This window comes from Aquila chrysaetos, chromosome 3 (assembly GCF_900496995.4).
Source record: "Aquila chrysaetos chrysaetos chromosome 3, bAquChr1.4, whole genome shotgun sequence".
Lineage (NCBI taxonomy): Eukaryota > Metazoa > Chordata > Aves > Accipitriformes > Accipitridae > Aquila > Aquila chrysaetos.
In genome coordinates, this window is record NC_044006.1 from 53096650 (window position 1) to 53111426 (window position 14777).

The following is a 14777-nucleotide window of genomic DNA, read 5'->3' on the forward strand; positions in this document are numbered from 1 at the left end:
TTAGCCATGTTAGTGATAAACACTCTTAATAGATAATTACTACTGGACAGTTCCCATTTCTCTTAGGAGTGAAAAGCCAAGATCTGGATGAATTACTGAAATATCATTAAGCACCATATATAATTACTTTGTCAGTGTGTGACATAAATTTTAGTTGGCAAAGTTTATTCTACAATTCTGTGTTGCATTGCAATAAATGTTATTAAGTCACAAGATTGATGAAATAGATACTTCCTTTCTTCTACTCTGTGTCCTGAATAGTAGTGCATTTGGTAGTTTGCAAATACATAATGCCAGAGCAATTTCCCCCAAATCAATTCTCCTTTCCTGTATCTTTAGTCGGATGTCAATGCAGTACTTACTACTTCTTGAAAATATATGAAATACTTTTCCTGCCAGCACTGCATGCATTGAGGAAAGACTCTGTTTGATTTCTCACTCTAGGATATATGGAAATGCCATGTAATGCAAACCCCCACCTATGCAGGTAACAGAGGCTGGCAAGAATTTAAGTGTTCTCCTGAATGCTTTAGAGGCAGTTCAAAGTGGACAATAAACTATACCGGCAAAAAGGGTCAGCTTAGGAATGAAAGGGAAACAACAGACTGATTCCTGGAATCACAACTCTGAATCCTGACAGCTTCTGAGACAATGCAGCTCTCTGCTGCTTCTTGCCAGGAAGGAATTATAGAAGTTACAATCCAATTCTGAAATGGAAGAACTGAGACATATCATACAAGTCCTGTGAATCCAAACTTGCTTTAGCCTTTTGAGGTATACTGAAATACTAATTTTTTTCTTAAGGGAGGTGGGAAGTGGCAGAGAAGAAAGACCATCCCTTTGTAGGACTGGGGTCAGAGACAGCAACGGTGAAAGAACTCCGTGCAAAGGTAGGAAGGACAGCTCCCGGAGAGGTAATACCAGGCTAAATCAGAAGCATGGCACATACGTTCAAGAAATCACTGCAGAAACACTTGCACTGTTCCCATAAGCCCCCTCACATAAAACCAGCAGAAGTCACTGTTCATCTCCTCGACAGGCTGTTCCCTGACTCTGAACAGTTTGCAAGTCTGAAAAACACAGGTATTCTGGAATCCTCATTAAGTCAATACAGGGGACCAGCTTCCACCCTCCCTGCCCTCACCCCTAAGACTCATTAAAAACAGTTTCAATCACTTCACTTTAAAACAGGCAGCTCAGCCACCTGAAGGCAGGCACTGCCTAAATACAAAATCAGACCATATTGCTCGTGGTGAACGGAAGAGAGCAGAAGAATTTGGTAACCAAATTGACAAAAGAAAACATTATTTACCTCAGGTATTGCCTTATGCTATGGTTACAAGACTAAATGCCACCTCCTCTTTCTGTTGTCCCTGAATATATCCCACCAGGCGCTACACAGTATTCTATCTCTCAGAGTTCTCCCATGCTTTGTTCAGGACAAAGAATAATCCTGAAACTATTTTATTAATAAAGGAAGAGGCTACACAGGGTGGATGTGGAATGTCCCTTTCAGAAATTATTGAAAACAGACTGGACAAGTACTTCAGTAGAAAAAATGAGGCACAGCTGATCTGGTCTTGCAATGGAAAGATGTCTTGATGATAATAACCGTCTGGTCAGCCGGATTTCTGTCCTTTCTTCCCTCTGAAAATTGCTGAACAGTTTGAGTTCAAAATGAAACTTACTACTAAAATAGTGTTGTTTTAAATAAGTGGTAACAAAGTATTCAGAGGAAAAGACAAAAACAAAAGTCTCCTCTATGTTGTCCTATTTTGGCAGCAAAATGTTCCTTAGAGAAATCTGTCTTTTATTCCATGATAGCTGACATGACAGATACATTTGTTAGGAAATAAGAATATGCCAAACTTGAGATTAAAGATGTTGCCAAAAAAGCGATAGCACATTTTGTTTGCTTGGTTTTTTTTCTTTTCAGAGGAAAGGGATTTAGCAACACAGGCAAAGTGCTTCACAGCCAATTACATGAAATGACAGGACAAACCACTATCAAACAGTATCCAAAATGAATTTCCTTTTGAATTAGCTTTACATAGTACGAAACTAGAGACAGAAAGAAAGGAGGGGAAGGAAGATGGGAAAGAACAGAGAGACAGAAGGAGGGAAAGGAGAGGGAGGGGGGGGAGGGAGGGAGGAAGGGAGGAAGGAAGGAAGGGCAGGAGAGGGGAGGGTGGGGGGGGAGGGGAGGGAAGGGAAAGGAGGAGAAAAAGATAACTCACTGGGGAACAGGGAGATGAATTCTATAGAGGCACTTAGATATGAGAATGCTAGATGCCTTAGGTATGAGGTTTTGCAGGTACCCACTGCAAAACCTGGATATAGAAAATACAAGGCTAAATCTAAGTAATCTTGGTCTCTGAGAGATGTAACTTTGGTTTGGAGACTCACTAAAACCTGAGTTTCTCTACTTCCGCAATAAAATCTGTTTCATGATACATCAGTATCTTTTCTTCTGTTAACTCCCTTTCACAATTTCGTTTGTTATATTTCTACTTCAAGTAAAGATCACCCCCAACTTAGCCTTCAATGCATTTGTAAACTGCAGTATGAACAGAAAAATGTAAAATTGCTCATTTTTCAGTTCTGAGTCCTTAACTCAAGAATAAATACAGGGTATTTAAATTTTATTTTATTATTCCCTCTTCCCCCTACCCATGACATTTACTATCCATATGCCTCCTAATATTCCATCCCAAAACTCTTGCATCTTCCTTAAGAAAGAAAAAAAAAATAAGAGATCACAGCACTGGGAAGAAAGAGGCAGCGGCTAAAGATTGTAAAAGACTTCATGTGTGGCTCCTTTTTCAGTAGTTTTTAAAACTAGGTAACACTGATGTTCAAGTCAGTAGGCCTAACTATTTTTACCTGATGTTTGTAACATGAAGTTTGTAAAGCTAGCAGACATCTGTTACCTTCAAATTCGCTGTGGAATGAGTAGAGAAGAAAGGGTGATAAAGAAGGGGCCAGATCCCTTCTGCAATCACTACAGGGGACTGCGGTATGGTAGCAAAAGTACCCAGTGTTTCAAATGCAGAAGCATTCAGTAGGAATCCCCGAGGACACACAACTGAGGAAGTATTGAGATTAAAGGCTTCAACTGGCACAAAGGCATAGCACCAAGCTCGCGGTATGAAGCTAAAAGAAACAATTCAGTATTGCCAAGAGGGCAGACTTTGTCTTTCACATGAAGTGCCTGAACTCTTACTTGAGAGTTTGCACTTAGACTGTATAACATGCTGGATGGCTGCACTAATTAGACCTGCATATTTTGAATGTCAGGAGAGTCCTTTGGGTATTAGTTAACCACATCTTTTCCTCCCACTCCGAGTTGCTTTATAGTCAACGTACTGATTCCTGCTACTTCTCTAATTAAAAGTAAAATGTTACTTTAAAATTCAGTGAAGAACTGTCTGCGGTTTCTGTATGACGCTGAACCAGGGCTTGAATTTTTTTAATTGTGAGAGGACCTTCATTGTCTCCTCCCAAACCAGATGAAGTTTCTCTAGTATCTTTAGCTATCTAATCATTACCTTCTAGGCTTGATAATATTATAATGTATATTTCTGTTTTCAATATTTAGCTCTTTATCATCAGTGGAATTCCATGCTGTGGTATTTTAAAGCATGTGATTCACTCCTGAATCAGGTTACAGTGCATCTGATTTCAGAACAGCACAATGTTTGTGTGGTGACCTGTGAAAGCCATAAATCAGACACTTTTTCTTAAAAACAGTATTTTACACACAAACAAAAATATTCATAACCCCTGCTAACATAATAGTAAGGTTAACTAAATAGTATCAATTAAAGAGACCATCCTGCTTATATTCATCTCCCTTCATTTTTTTAAAAACCTTACTATATTTTTCCCAACAACTCTGCTGAAATTCTCTTTAATAATCCCAAGCTATGGGGATTTCATCCCTATCTGACTGACTATATGCTGTAACCTATAAGTTTTCCATTACTAAGATTTATGTAAATTATAGAAGAACCTTTGTAGAAGGCACAAATGCTAAATGGATACAAATGCTCTCCCATAGCTCAAGGTAGATATTTCACCTTATCCTCAATAGTTCAGTGATGAGATGGTTCTGCTCTAGGCTGAAACTCTGTGCATAAAAGTAGAATTTGAAGGCTGTCAAACCAGTACCCCTTTTTAAACCCAAAATTCCTCTCTAAAGGGTTAAACAATAGTTTAAAAGGTAGCTTTAACAGTGAGTAACTATTAGTATAAATTTTTTTCCACCATAAAATTAAGGTCTTGGGGAAAAAAACAATAAAACTCTTGTTTTCAGAAGTTATGTATATCCTAATCTAAAATGAGAAGGGCTTATGTCCTGCCTGCTTGCAGATTCTCTGCTCCTAAACAAATAGAAAGGCACTTTTCTGTATTAACCAGATGATGAAAAACTCTAGAATGGATTTAAATCTTTTAAAGTGTCGTTGCTCTGTTTTAGTCTTGCTCCACAGCACAAAGAATATCCCTACTCAAATAAGTCTAACAGCATGGTAGATTTTCAACCCCTGCAGCAAGAAGTATCAGCAGATTATTTTTTTTCCAAGAGAGAAATCCAAAAAACCTCCCTAGAAGGCTACTCCCTTGCCCAAGCTGAACATTTGCCCTTCTGTCCAAGTTATCTGCTAAAAAATTGTCCAACCATCTCTAAATATGTTGAAAACTTCAGTAAGAACCATCTGCAAATTTTCGAGAACTATTTTGCGCCATTTGTAAAAAACACTGGTGGGCTTGGGGAAAAATTAGGTTTGATTACTTGTTCTCCTTGCTTGTCACTCAACTTCTATGTCTCATAAATGGGTATGACAAACACCAGAGCTGCCAAAGGCAACCAGGACCTCACTCTGGGCACATAAATGGGCTTCAAAGTGCCACATGATTGCCCCTTTTTCTCTCCTTAATCTCCTGAAAAGTCAAAGGATCAGCTCTTAAGTGTAAGGGGAAGTCAAGCCAATGCTGAAAAGCCCTGCTGAACCCATGACTTAAAGTTCAGAGAAGATGACTAGTATCCAAAAAAGGGTAAATTAATACATTTTACATCCACAAATTCATTATTCATCAGGGCTCCATTTTTACCAGTGGTATTTGGTGCGTAAGACTTTCACAGAGCAGAGCTACAGACCCCTGCAATTTGGCTCACAACTTCAGAGGTACAAGAAGCTAAATTTTGCCTGGAAATGTACTGATAGAGTGAAAATATGCATTGCCTATGGGAAATACCACTTAACCACAAGGCAGCCAAACTTTACTCCAGTTGCAGTTTCCAGATTTTGCTTCAAGCTGTAGCTCTTTGCAGAATCCAAACTTGATGTGACAAAAGCATCAAAAAGTGTTGAAAATAGTGACAAAAAAGAAAGGGCTGTAACATTCACACCTACTACTATCTGTATTTGCAGAAAAGCAGCAAGAGACTCAAGATCACAAGGCTGTGAACTTGAATAATAAACAATTGGCACATTCCCTCACACTGGAAAACTAACACCACAACCATTTCTTCAGGTTTTAATAAAACCTTTCATATTTGGGGCATGAAAACCACCACATTTACAGTCTCTTTCTCTCTCTCAACAAATGCTATATACTTTATAGCTATATATATGTATACAGATGTATGTGTATATATATGTATGCATATAAAATACATGAAAATGTACCTATGTATAGAAAAATGAAACCAAAACATAAATTAATGTAAAATGAAATTATAAAGGTAGTTCTGACAGCTGGAGACTAAAGCAAGTCTGAATCTGCTCAAAGACAGTGAAACTTACTGACTTTTTAATGCAAAGCACTTATGCGTACTACATAAACTGCACAGCAAATTGCACCATTGCTTTTAAGCAAGACAAGTAAGGTACTAGAAAAAGGTGAGCTGCAGCAACGAGGTAAACTAATCTGCACAGGGTTCCCTTTCACAACATCCCCTCTGGTCCTTGGGTTAGACAGCCCATATAAGTCCAGCTTGCTATTAAAAAAGTTACACTGCAAACTCAACTTCAGGCATAAACCTAAAGCTCATAGCTTTCTGAGCATTAACAGAAGTCTGGGTAAGCCATGAGTTACAACAACATAGAGAAGAGCCAAGCTCTGTTACCCAGTAATTTAAAACTCATATGCAATGAATTAATTAATACAATTATTGAATCATTCAGCTGCCAACACAGTAGGTCAATACTCATGCATTAAACCTTGAATAATCATGGTTATTTCATTAACTCAAAGTACTTTTCTCCCCAAATGTGTTATAACAAAACAACCACAGCAAGCACTTGAAGAAATCTTTTTAGTCGTTACTGACAGCTGTATAGAAGTATGAGCTGGTTTAAATAATTTTGTGAAGCATATTATTATTTACTTGATGTTGAAAGCCACGTCTAGTAAAGGTATTTATTGATATTTTTATTCATTATATAGTGCTAGAAAATTCTTTATTAGTACTTACAGTTTCTTCTCTGTTTCATTAAGATTCTTGGGCTTCTCTTAAAGCCCAGGAATCTCCTGCATGCAGTAAAAAACTGGGCAGGACACAGTGACTATTTCTGTTCTAAGATAAAGAATCTGCTGACAGATCATTAACCATTTATCAAAGAAAAAACAAAGACTATTACACTGACTTCTTGTAAGCCTTACATTCAGTTGGCCCCTTGCCTAAGAACTGTTACTAACACTACCAGAATCCCCATAAACACTACTAATATCCTGCTGTAGTAAGGAGCGAGGTTATACCAGTGATAATTTGGACTAACAGCAAAGGAAGCATCTGAGAGGCTGTCAATGATACCATCTCCACTGCTGATGGAAGTCTGTGAAGAGCTAATCCTTCCAAATTTGAAGTCTTCACAGACATTTCAAGATCCCTTATGACAAGTACTCCACTCTGGCCTCCAATTCTGTATTTTTCCTAAACAGAAATGCCTCCCATTTGTTCCCATTCATATGACTCCTACCAAGTACAGTACATCTGGCAAAATGGGTTAAATCGATTTCCTGAGTACTCAAACAATTTCTGCAAGATTTTCAGAGAAAACCACCAATTTGAGAACCAAGTCCAGACTATGGCACATATGAATCATTTCTTTTACTTAGAGCAATCTAAACTTCAAATGGAAATCTTTGACTCTACCAACATACGCTCTTCTGGGCCTATTTCACTTATGGACTTGATGTAATGTTCAGTACAAAAATACTGCCTAGAACACAAGCACTGTCTTTACTCTCTCCTAAACTGGCTCTAAGCCTTACAATCTTTTTCACTGTATTGCTGTCATTTCACCTATGGTTTCCCCAAACAGCTTGTTTCCAAAAGACTATTAAAGTGATTAAAGGTAAGTCAGCACCTGGGTCTGAGTTCCAGTTCTGGACTGACTCATGTTAATGTAGTAGCCCATCACGTAAAGACATCTAAAAAAGGTCTTATACAAATATGTACCTGTCATGGTTTAACCCCAGCCAGCAACTAAGCACCATGCAGCTGCTCACTCACTCCCCCCACCCCCAGTGGGATGGGGAAGAAAATAAGGGAAAGAAGTAAAACTCGTGGGTTGAGATAAGAACGGTTTAATAGAATATAAAAAGAAGAAACTAATAATGATAATGATAACACTAATAAAATGACAACAGTAATAATAAAAGGATGGGAATGTACCAATGATGCACAGTGCAATTGCTCACCACCCGCCGATTGACACCCAGTTAGTCCCCGAGCGGCAATCCCCCCACCCCCACTCCCTCCAGTTCCTATACTAGATGGGACATCCCATGGTATGGAATACCCCGTTGGCCACTTTGGGTCAGCTGCCCTGGCTGTGTCCTGTGCCAACTTCTTGTGCCCCTCCAGCTTTCTCACTAGCTGGGCATAAGAAGCTGAAAAATCCTTGACTTGAGACTAAACACTACATAGCAACAACTGAAAACATCAGTGTTATCAACATTCTTCTCATACTGAACTCAAAACATAGCACTGTACCAGCTGCTAGGAAGACAATTAACTCTATCCCAGCTGAAACCAGGAGTGTACCAATGAAGAACTTGCTATTCTCTTTACAAAAAAATGCAAATACGTTGAAAAGTTTCTTTGGTTTAGTGGTTATGTGTCAGCTAACATGATTAAGTATACCTTCTGCAGGTAGATCGTAATCTTTGGCTTGGTACAACACAAAAAAACAAGAGGGTCAATGTGTAGGAGTGGCAAAGAGATAGAATTGAATTGTGGAGCACAGATCCAAAGATAGTGTACGCTAAGAGTGAGGAACACAAAACTTGGTTAATCCTTACATTTGTTATACTGTGGGCCAAAAAAATCATGTTTTATATATGGTTCCTATGCCTGTTAGGAGGAACAGCAGCACCAAAACACAGAATTAAACCATTCCTGATGCAAAAACGTATCAACAACATCCTTAAGTTATGCTTAACCAGAAAACTATGGTATTTATTTACGAAGGCCTTGAGCTTGGCCTTCCCTTGGACAGTCAGGAATACTGTTTCCATGATCTCATGCTACTTCCGGCTTCTATTTCAATATTCTGAGTGAGATTTCAAAAGAAAAAGAGCTGAGTGCCAAATTAGAAGCTGCTTCCACTGGAGCTGGCTGCTTACCAGCAGTTTTTGTGACTAAATGTCTTCTGTAATGCAAAATCTGTGTGATTTTAATCTCTGTCTCTGGCCCTTTCTTCTATACATTTCTTTACAGCTAGAACCAATGCTCAAACTTAGGTGTCATCCTTCCAGCCTTCTCTCCAAATTCCTCCTCGGAACACAGTTTTTTCTGAAAAGACTATCCACAATGAATTCTCTTCTCAGATACCTGTAAGACTATTATTTTTAGATTGGTTTCAAACAAATGTCAGATGAATTAATAAGCATTAAACTACTAACGAATGCGTTCATCTTCACCACTTAAACACACAGCTTCGTATTTCTGCACAGGGACCATTATCTACGTATCAGCTTGTAAATCACCTAGAAGTGTATGACATCTAGTGTTGACATTATTTATATAGCAATAATGATGAAATTACACAGCAAATACTAACAGGCTTTGCATCACTTCTATTCTTTCTATTTCTTAAAAACTATGAATGTATTACAGAGATTGTCTCGCCTGCCTCTATCTCTCCCTCCAGAAAAATCCTTTCAATCTGTATGTTGCTTGATCTTTAATGACACTAATTTTTATTTTCCTTAAATGTCTCCATTAAGTAATTTTATTACACTTAAATTGAAAAAAATCACAAATTTAAAAAATCAAATCATCCACAGTCTGTATTTTAGCCAAAAGGAAAACTGGGTTTATATTCAATGTCTCTGAATTTTTTAGCTGGATATTGCATTTAGCTATAAAAGTTAATTAGTTATTTCTGATAAATTTACTTCTGTTTATCAGAAATTGCAATTCTCTCAGTCATTATTCTGGTAACTACTGAGCCAACAGATCTCTCTCGCAAGGAAGCCATGTGTGCCTCTAACCCCAGGGTGAAGTTAAGCCATTTGACACAATGATTCAGCAGTTACCAATCAACTCGACAGAGTCACAAACTCTACCTGGTAACAAAATTAGTTGAAATGAAGATTCAGACATCCTGGCTGGCAAGGACCAAAGCTGTACTCCTCTACAACCCAAATGTAATTTTATTTTGCCTGTGGTAAAATGTTCACAAGGGTTCTACTAAGGAGAACAGACAACACAGAATAAGAAATCTTTAATAGTGTACTGCATTAATATATCTCATCTCACCAGTCACTAACGAAGCAATCTTATTCTGCAGTATCTGATTTCCAAGGCAAGAAAAATAAGAACAATGTGGGGAATAGATGATCGTTTCAGTAAGAGCATTTAAACAGTGTGTAAACATGTGCAGGGAAAAGCACTGCAACCTAAGGTTCCCGCTTTCCTAAGGGTGCAGAAAAACCTACTAGTAAGAAGCAGCAATAACTCAACACACTCAACAGTGGCACCTGTAACTGAGAGCAAGGCTCTGTTGTGACCAACGAACTCCGTAGGCATCACATATATTCAACCTATTAAGCTTAAAATAATCAGAAATCAGCTAGGAAAAGGTCAGTTTTAAGAGCTGAAAACATAGCAGCTGACTGGCTCTTGAGCTTTGCTTGTAGGTCAGACTACTATTAAGATAAAACCTACCCACTGTTTTGTATTTTGTGAGGAAGTCATGAGAAGCACCAGGGAAGCCACCTTGGGAGGCCACACATCTAGTTAGTGAGAACAGCTTTTAAACAAGATTTTGAGCTTTAGGGAAAAAAACCCAAGGGAGCAAGTCAGATAAGGGTGTGAGTTCTTCAATCTGCCTTAGCTGTACTTTCGAAGACAGTGCCCAACTGAGTGACAGCCTTTGAGAAACCTAGTAAATGCTACTGCTGCTACTCCATGTCTGTAGCTGCTCCTCTAAGCGTCCCCGCTATTTTCTGTCTTTGGCAGTTTTCTCCAGTGAAGATTCAGTCACAGTAAGAACTTGCTCAATTTTAAAGGCTTCCTAATTTTATCATTTCTCCATCCTCTTCACTGCTTTTGAGACTGGGTATCATGAAAATGGCCTTATAAATGACTATTTTCTACAATCCAGTCACATGCTCTGCTACTGAAGTCATGGCCATTTCAATTCACTTGGTCCTCTTGCTTCTTTAGAAACACTCCCACAAAACCTGGTCAGATCATGTTCTTCATATATTATTCTCCTCCATCAGATGTAAAACTCCCTTCAGTACTTTATATTCCAAAGCATTTAGTAGGTGACCAAGCCTCATAACCATGTAAAATAACTAATCTGAAAAGGGTCTTACAGAACCAAAACCCAGGTATTTTTCAGCAGCTGAGAAGAACAAAACCAAAACATTCAGATAAACAGCAGTGCTTGGCTTGGATGGATCCAAGCACTGCACTGATCACTCACCACAGACCACAAAAGTTAAACATTTAATACTTTATCACAAGCAGTTATCTCTGACAAGTAGCATTCATGTCTGATATGGTAAAACCATGGAAGTATTAAATTTAAAGCTTTGCAGGTGCATACTATTCAATTCTACACGATCCAGCATATTCTAGGATGAGATTCATCTTCTCAGCTCAGGAGATCTACAGTGCAGAAAACTACAGCTGATCCAGTTCTCTCAGATTCCCTTTATCATCAATGGGAAGAAACAGGCACTTCTGGCACACAATTAATTTAAAATATTTTATGGTCAACTTCACAATAAAATGAATTGTGCTGTCGCCTTCACTAATTATTCTGACTAGATTTATTACCTAGGTCTACACTGACTATAAAGAGAGTCTAGCATGAATAATTCCAACACAGACATACTTACTTTTATGAATAAATTTATTCTTAAATAAAATTATAGTCTAAATATTCAATTTATCTGTGCAATTGTTGTTAATTAAAAAGAAGCTTGTTTTTTGTTGTTCAAAATTGAATAATCTAGACAATGACATTCTAATAAATTATTCAGATGAAATATTATAATGTATTGTAATATTTGAAGTTATTAAAACAGGACAGAATTCTTTTGTTGTGCGGGAGAAAGGGAAAATAGTTAGTTGGATATCTTTTATACTAAGATCAGGTGTCAAAACTTTTAAAAACTACTTTTAGGAAAGAAGCATACGCAACTATTATACCTTCATAATTTTTTTCCCAAATGAGCTGTAAAATTGCCTGGAGAACACCAAACAAATTTAATCATTCAAAGAGTTACCATGAAGAAAGAAAAAAAGACAAAAAAAAAAAAAAAAGACTCCTCCAGGATTTCTGAACAACCTGCTGAAAACATCCATACATTCAACACAGATTTCCTTACACTGGGACCCTACTGTTTTGGTTAATAACTCCATGTTTTTCCCGTTGCCCTTATTAGACAAAGAGCTGCTATTAATCTTCTTACTATTTTTCTTTTGCTCACATTTATATTGGAAGTACAGTTAGGAGAGTAATTTAAAAGGGAACACCAGTCTTACTGGCAAAGCATTGAATAGATTTTCAGAAATTTGATAAAGAAAGAATATATTTTGTAGCACCTTTATGAAGATTTCAGCATGAATGATTTATGTCAATTTGGATCTCAGAGTTTAAACATTTACAGAGCTTCTGTCTCAGTCAAAAGAGTAGAGAGTGAAGGAGCCTCTTTTTTATTTGCATCTCCAGAAAAAAATATAATCTGAAATGCAGAGTGGCTTCAACCTTATCAGAAAATAATCAAATACTGCAGCACTCTAAAGTCAGAAGATCTGTGAAGAAGTTAAAAGCGTTTTCTCTAATACTTCTCCTTGACATATATTTTTGCAGCACAAAAATCCCCTAATATCCTCTCAACTGGAGACAAGTCATGTTCTAAAAAACACTCTGCACACGACTCCCTCCAATACACCCCAAATTAATTTTCAACATGACTGCAAAAGGAATAAAAACCAACAAGGGAAGAGACAGTCCCGAATGTGTTGTGACCAATGCAGCGTTCCCTCTGACATCAACAAATTTCCTGTCAAATTCATCCTATATAACATATTGGTAATCTCAATACACTTTCTCTGATTGCATTACAATTGCTTAGACCAGTCCTTACTGAAACCTCTTAAAATGCCATAGAAACTAGATAAGGTAAGACAAGACAAGACAAGACAAGTCTGTAGCCTACATCGACCTGAAATTCCAAGAGCTGCGTATTTATTTAACATATCAGGAAATTTTGGCCTAGAAGAAACCACCACTACTTTGATCTTCTGTCATTCTACTGCAGTGAAAAATACTTCCCAAATCATAGCAATGAAACAAGAAACACCTCCCATAGCCAGATCCCGGGCACATTTACCAATGTTTCTCTCTGGCTAGCTTAGCTATGCCTTGAATGCCAGAGTTCCTTTACTACTATTACTGATTGGCAGGCATCAAAAATGTTTAAAAAAGCTGCATTTTTTTTTTTTTCAGTTTCAACATTCACCTCAATATCCAGAATCTTCTGTAACTGGAAACCTTTGTTTTTCCTGTTCTAGAAGAAAAATCAGCTTCAGAAACCTGTTTTGTCTCCCCACAGCTCCATGCTTCTATCACCTCCTCCTCCTCCCCCTCCCCCGCCTTCAGCGCAGGGCCAGCAGCAACTGCTACAAACAATCCACTTTGGGCTTGAATACTCACCAAGTGCTCAGACAAGTGCTCAGACGTAGCAGGATGAAGCACACAATGAGGAAAATCTGTCATTGATCCAAAAAGCTTCCCAGCAAAGCTACAACACTGAAAGTCACGCCACAACATATATTGCAAAATGACAGTTTATCTAAGATTTTTTTTTTTTTTCCTTTTAACCACAGGTAGCGTCCACATGATTTCCAGCCACTCCATCTCAGCCACCCTGTGGAAAAGCCTATTCTTCTGTTGTATTTTGGGACTGGTTCACCAACAGCCAGACCCTGGTGAGTAACTTTCCACACTGATAGCAATTCTTTCGAACTGAGCAGTCAGACGGTATCAAATGTACCTTAGGCAAAAAAAAGCCTGAGGGCATTGGAGGTGCTTGATCATCTGAAGACTGCATTTTCTAAAGAAAACATATTTCCTGTATGCTTTTTCTCTGTAATATTTTTACACCCATTTAGTGAATGAAATTTAAACTACCCTCTTGAATAGGAATCTTCCGTTAAGACCTTCATTCATAGGGAATCGTGGTAAATGTTTATAGTGGAGTAAGACCAATGTATATGTTGTACAAAGCTCTCCATCCATCTGTGCTACGTATCTTTCATTATTTTTTTGATGTTTCTGAGTGCTATGTAACTTTTTTCTCTTGCTTCCAGAAGACTTACCTATCACCCATTAGAGACTACCTATTTATTAGCTTGGAGTGAACACAGTCTGAATAGTGACATCAATACAGTTTTGTGACAGAGATAATTCTGAACTAGAGCTGTTAACCAACCAAGGCACACTTCTCTGAACATTAGTGCTGAATCTAAGCACCACCAGCAGATGTCTAAAGACTGTAGCAAAATATCACTGAGTAAATCACACTCAAATTGTTCCTGCAGTATTTACAATATAGTCCAATAAAGAAAACTTAAAATGTTTTAATTCTTTGCTTCCAAAATGAAAAGTAACCTTCTCATGTTTTCTGGAGAGATTTCAAGGCATGTATTTTCTCTTTGTACCTTTCTATTTTTAGTAAAAGGCCCCAGACTGTTAGGGGTTGGCAAAGACGGTAGTCCATGGGAGGCAAGGCTGCTATGGCTCCATGTCCCCAGGTCCAGCCAAAAGAGGGGCTGGGCTGCATTCCCAATAGACACACATGCAACACCTATATACATGGCGGGCCACACAGATACATGTGGACAGAAACACTCAGCACTCACGTGACCACAAACAACACTGGCGGCCTCATCCTGTTCCACTCTCTAGGCAAGCAGGATGAAGGGCTGCTAGTGGGAAAAATTTGCATATAAACAATGTTAATCCCTTCAGCAACTGGCCTTGGATGCTGTTTATCCCGCAACTGGCACTGGATGACCTGGACTTTCCAGTGACCTCGCACACACATGTACTGCAGATCCTCAGTAACTGGCCTTAGACATTACCAGTACCTGGCCCCTGGATCCTCTCATCTCCAGTTGCCTCAAACAGGCCTTCTGGCTGACCTGTGGACTTAGGGCTGATTCGAAACATGGCTCCCAGGCCACTTAACCTACTCACTGGCTAGTCCAGATTGATACTCACTGGCCACTACGCATTGATATA

General features: G+C 38.4%; 1 protein-coding gene across 3 annotated transcripts in view; it reads right to left on the reverse strand.

The window, feature by feature from the left end:
* The window catches only part of ANKIB1 (ankyrin repeat and IBR domain containing 1), a 100536-nt gene that overhangs the window by 44083 nt on the left and 41676 nt on the right, over window positions 1–14777 (reverse strand). The window lies entirely within an intron of this gene.